Source organism: Diadema antillarum, unplaced genomic scaffold (assembly GCF_040938485.1).
Source record: "Diadema antillarum isolate AM-2024a unplaced genomic scaffold, OU_Dant_1.0 seq00000160_RagTag, whole genome shotgun sequence".
Lineage (NCBI taxonomy): Eukaryota > Metazoa > Echinodermata > Echinoidea > Diadematoida > Diadematidae > Diadema > Diadema antillarum.
The window spans coordinates 1,740,671-1,746,670 of record NW_027271231.1 but is presented as its reverse complement, the minus strand read 5'-3'; the positions used below and the strand labels follow the sequence as shown (position 1 = coordinate 1,746,670).

General features: G+C 37.4%; 1 non-coding gene across 1 annotated transcript; it reads left to right on the top strand.

Moving 5' to 3' along the window:
* Window positions 1–308: 308 nt before the first annotated feature.
* Trnas-gcu (transfer RNA serine (anticodon GCU)) lies at window positions 309–381 on the top strand. The gene has a single exon. It is a non-coding gene; the product is annotated as a tRNA-Ser (tRNA).
* The last annotated feature ends 5,619 nt before the right edge of the window (window positions 382–6,000 follow it).

The following is a 6,000-nucleotide window of genomic DNA, read 5'->3' as shown; positions in this document are numbered from 1 at the left end:
GTTGTGAATATTATATATATATATATATATATATATATATATATATATACATATATATATATATATATACATACATACATATATATAATATACTCATATCTTGGAATTTTCCACGTGTCGGACTTCGAATGTTATTATAAGAAGAAGTCTCAAATACGCTATTTGTAGTTCCAACAAGAAGGGTTTTTTTTGCAACTGAATCAGTTGCAATGAAAACATCTCGACGGATGAATGACATGAATTTGAATAACAAAGCAGTACCTGCTGCATGCTATAAGGATTAGAACCAACACTTGCTGTCGGGTGAAAGCTCGGTGGTCTAGTGGAGATGACGCCTGTCCGCTGATCAGGAGGTCGTAGGTTCGAACCCTGCTCGAGTATGTACGCCCATGATTTTTTATCATGGCTACTACTAAAACACTGATTTAATGCAGTGCTTATTTTTTTACGTCGATGTAGGGCAATTTGTCAATCAGTTGCAATGAAAACATCTCGACGGAAGAATTTCATGAATTTGAATAAGAAAGTTTTTGTAGGGCAATTTGTCAATCAGTTGCAATGAAAACATCTCGACGGAAGAAAAAAAAAAAAAGAAAAAAAAAAAAAGAAAAGAAAATCATGAATTTGAAGAAAGTTTTTATTCACAAAATTTTCAACCCACCCCACCACCGTTAGATTTTGATCGAAATTGAGTGAAAATAAGAGAAATAAAAAAAAAATTGTGAAGTTTTGCTAAATTTTGGCAAAATGGTTTCCTAACATTGATTTTTTTCTGCTATAAAAGTGTAAAACATGATATTGTTCCAGGCTGAACAAGTTTAAAATAATGCTCAGTCAGATAAATTAGGATTTGAGACTGGGGCATAAATTGCATTTGAACAAAAGAACTGGAAATTCCACAATTTTGTGCACAAACCATATGACAAGTTGCAAGGCAGTTACATCATCAACTTACTCATTTTTATGATCACACTGACTGTTCAAGAAGTACGTGTTTCGTGAAAATTAGCAAAAAACACCACAAATTCCTTCCTTCCTTGATTCTTTAATATGCAGTTTGATGACATTTTTACTGTTGTGCTATGAAAAATTAAATCTTTCTTATCAGACTACCTTTGAACTGGTCTGGCATTGTAATTTAGCAGCCAGATTAATTTGAAAAAGGATTGTTTCTGTGTGTCCTGATGGAGTAATTTGAGCTCATTCCAATCTGTAATGGGGATGGTATCACACTACATCACATATCACGTAGAATCACATATGCATGGCTGGGATGTCCCATCAAGATCAGTGCTCCTGGTATACCACAATGAATAGTCCAACACACAGAAAAAATTAAAATCTTATTTGCATTTGTTTTTTCTCTTCTTCTTCTTCTTCATCTTCATCTTCTTCTTCTTCTTCTTCTTCTTCTTCTTCTTCTTCTTCTTCTTCTTCTTCTCCTTCTACCTGTTATTCATCTGCTTCTCCATCTACTCCTTCTGCATCATTTTTTTTCTTTTCTTTTCCCACATACTCCTTCATCTCTTTTTCCTTCTCTTCTTTTTCCTCTTCCTCCTTCATCTTTTGCTTCTTCTTCCTATTCTTTTCCTCCTCATCCTCCACCTTTTCCATTTTCTCCTCCTCCTCATTGTTCTTCTTTCTCTTTTTTTCCTCTTCCTTACTTCTCTTTCTTTATCTGTCTTCCTTCCTTTTCTTTCTTTCTTTCTTTCCTTTCTTCTCTCTTTTTTTCCTTCTATCTATCACTGTGCCTGCTTAATGCTGACTACAGTGTAAGCGGGCGTTGCAAGAAAGTCGAGTTGCGATTAATTACAAATATCTATTGCAACTTTGCAGTAGATATTGGGGACTTGCAATTAATCGCAACTTTCTTGCAACACCCCCTAAGGCAGACAAAAGAGCTAATTCTCCCCTGTATATTGGACTGGCTGTTATTGTCGATGTAGTCCAACTCAATTAGGATTCACACATCTCATATTAAACACTCAAAACAAATGGACGTGAACTAAAAAAGGTTTATTTTTGAGCCTGTTTTCCACAATTAGCACACAATGATGAAACAACCATCTCCCTTTACACACGCACTTTACTTAGAAGAAATAGAACACCAACTTGCCATGGCAACAGCCAATCAGGAAGTGAGCTTCTTTTGTCATGACCACAACATCAGAAATTCTAGCTGATGTTGCTATCTGAAAGCAACTTGTCCAGAAGAGCATGATGTTCCCTTTCCTGTCCTGAGAAATCATTCTTCCATTGTTATCGAGCGCACTTCCTTGTACGAAAAACAACAAACTGGGATCTATAGAGATATCCCATCTGCCAGACAAGGTATTCTTGATGACTCAGTGAAATTGATGGCTTTGTGAAACCGCAACAATTAAATGCAAGTTTCTAAATGTGACTGTCTGGGTCAGTAGACCTACACCATTTTTTTTTTTTTGGTTGCTTTAATATGATACAAAGTGTCCTGGATCTAAACTTCTTCAATTAGTGTGTGCTTTAACAGATTATTGGCACAAAAAATCCATGGTGTGCAAAGTCCCTGACACTGAGTGAAAGGGATAAAGTGAAAAATGACACCTTGCACATTTTGTTTTTGTTTGTGAGCAAGGGGGGCTCAGTGATAAAATTTACAAGATAAGCATAAAATCATCATAACTGTTGGCTTTGAGTTACTGGATGCCAGCATGATAAAGTGTGCTTAGAAGGCTGGGATAACATGATGGAGCTAAGATACCATATTAACTCTTTGTATGCTTTGAGAGATGATTGGCACATCAGAAAACTCCACAGCGTTGTACAAACTGTCCAAAGTCCCTGGTTCAAGAAAGGTTAACCCTTAGGGCCTATTCTGCCTGTCTGCCAATAATTGGCATGTCCACTCCAGTACAGTTGTCCCATTAATGGTTGTTAATGGAAATTTGAAATTTGAAATTTGAAATTTGAATTTGAATTTGAATTTGTAATTTGACCATGCACCACAAAAACAAGATGTGCTACCCAATTTTACGTGAGGATATAATTGAAATGAGTGAACCTACTATTTCTGTGTTTGTTTGTTTTTTATTTTTTGAGAGAGCAATTCTTCCATATTAGGTCCTATGAAACAAATGGGAGATGGCCATTTTGCAGTTTTTTCTAGAACAATTTTCCAGAACAGTGGGATTAGATAGGTATAGCAAGATCGCCCTTTACATTTTCCCCCTTTTTAACAAGAGACCTAGGGGTCGCGCATCTTGCGCTCACCTATCGCAGACAGCTTTGAGAGCTGGGGCATGGTGTTCATTTGCATAATCCATCACATCGGTGTCATAACACCTGCCAAGTGTACTGTACTTAAAAAGTTTGACTATGCAGTTCAAAAAAAAAAGCTCTATCACTTTGGATTCCAGAGAAGAAGATTTTTGAATACTGCTTTATTTGGGCCCCTGGGACTCCCAAGAGGAGTACAGTGCCCATTCCAACAAATCATGCAAGATCCTGTCCCCCAGGGATGCTACTCACCAAGTTTGGTGAAAATTCATCATGGAGTTTTCAAGAAGATAAATTCAGGCCGGCCTTTTGGACCCCTCACCCCAGAGTGCCAAGGGGGCACCCCTGATACCTTCCATCATGAACAAACTTGAAACTACAGTCATCAATGTACTGACTCATAGTATTAAATTAGGTCTCTGGCCTAGAGATTTTCTAAAGCTCCCTTATTTTCTTTTTTTTTCTTGGGGGGGGGGGGTGGGCCCCCTGAAGACCCCCCAGGTGAGGCATGGTGCCCATTTGAACAGATTGAGTTCCCATTCCCCTAGGCATGCTACCTGCCAAGTTTGGTGAAAATCGGTCATGGGGTTTTCAAGAAGAAGATAAAAATGTAAAAAAGTTTAAGCACGACGGATGAAGAGCGATCGCAATAGCTCACTTGAGCCTTCAGCTCAGGTGAGCTAAAAACCTTTTACAAACTTTGATTTCAAATCTTTGAACTTTTGAAAGGATGATGCTGCTGCATTGAACGTTTGCTTTAGTCATGGACAGAATATAATTAATGAGTTTGCAAAGTTTCAGCATAATTTGATAATCCCTTTAAGGTGGTTGCTGTGGAGTTTCATATCCAGTTCTTCGTGTCATTTATTGCACAAAGTACCTCTGGGTGAAACTATGCTCTTGAAATAAATGGCGTAAATATTCCTATAGGAATGATAAACGCCAAATAAATTCAAATAACAATAACCTAAAATTCAAAGCCTCTTTTCTAAGTAAACCCTTTTCCATGTAGTGTACATTTCCTTCCAATTATAGGAAAGTTTATTTGTATAGATTTACACTGCATTTTAAAGCTTACAAGTCTGCTCTTTCAGAACTAGGATTAACTAAAGATCTACAGCTGGCAACACTTTGGTGGTTTTGTGATGGGATGGGTACATACGGAATGATGGTGTCCCAACATGGTGCCCACACATGACATGCGGCATCAATCACTTACCTGTGCCTGCCAATTACTTGCCTGTGCCTGCCTGTCCATTTTAGTGGCGGTCAGTGAACAAACTGCATGATCATCAACACCAGAGGGCAGCATTCACTTCCCAACTACAGTGCCGTATACAGAGATACATCTAGCCATTCAAAACTGGCATTGCATCACATGAGTATACGTTGTAACATTACATTTTTGAATACCTATTATTTTCCTACACCTGTTTTTTGGCAATGTCCTTTCATTTATAGGTATGCAAATTCCTGGCTGGAGCTAGCAAAATGGATTAATGTTTGTGCATATAACACAATTCTAAGTCTAATCTACGGCTTTGTATAGCATGCCAAAATCTGTTTTCGCGAAAACACAGAAATGTGTACCATAGACCTAACCTCATGTAGTGCTCATTGTTTAAAACTTGTTGATGGTTCCCTCCCCCCCCCCCCCCCCCCCAATTAAACAAACAAGCAAACAAACCCTGGCCCCTGGTATGTATGATTGTATGTATGTTTGTATATTGACATGATAACGCACATAATGGACTACTTTCTTTATGCAGCTTTTTTGTAGGTGTGTTGAAATAATGTGAGACATTTCCCTTGAAGTATCTATATGGGTATTTGATAGCTATACAAGTACTGTTTTTCTCCCTCTCTCTCTCTCTCACTTTATATGTGAATATATATATATATATATATATATATATAATAAGTGTAAAGATGATAGCTATATCGATATAGATATACTGTATGTGTGTGTGCACTTTTATGTGTGTATATGATTTTTTTCTCTTTCTTGTTGTATATGAATAATATACTACAGTAGTCGGGAAATCTCAATAGTTCAGAATGCTTTGGAACAGAAGTGGATTGATTAAGTGGGAGGGTGTTTTCTCTTCTTGCATTTGCTTAAAACCAGTGGCCCGAATTCACAAAGGTGGTACAATCTTGTCCATGGTTTAAACCATGGACAAAGACCATGAGGCGCCAAGCGTAGTATGGAATATTTCGTTATGAAATCAGTCATTCCGTCGACGAAATGTTCATTTCGTTACAAAATAATCATTTCGTCTACGAAGTGACTGATTTCGTAACAAAATATTCCATGCGACACCGTGCCCCATGGTCTTTGTCCATGGTTTAAACCATGGATAAGATTGTACCACTTTTGTGAATTCGGGCCACAGAGTACACAGAATCCCAGAATGTACAGACATCCAACATACAGAAGAAGCAGTTCTTTGTGGTTACGACAGCAATGAAGAGTGTTTGGCAAATATTGGCATTTTATTTCAAATCTCATGTTTTTTTTCTTGGTTACACTCCTGCTGGGTGATTCCCTATATAAGTAATTCTCTCTTGGATAAGAAAACCTATGTCATTCACAGCTCCTCTTACAAATTCACACAGAGTAATAAAAACCCACAACATTCATTTCTAGAAAAAGGCAACATGTACCAAGAGAACACAAGTAAATAATAAAGTTCATATGAAATGCTTCCTTCTTTCAGAGTCTTTTTTTTTACACGTGGATTT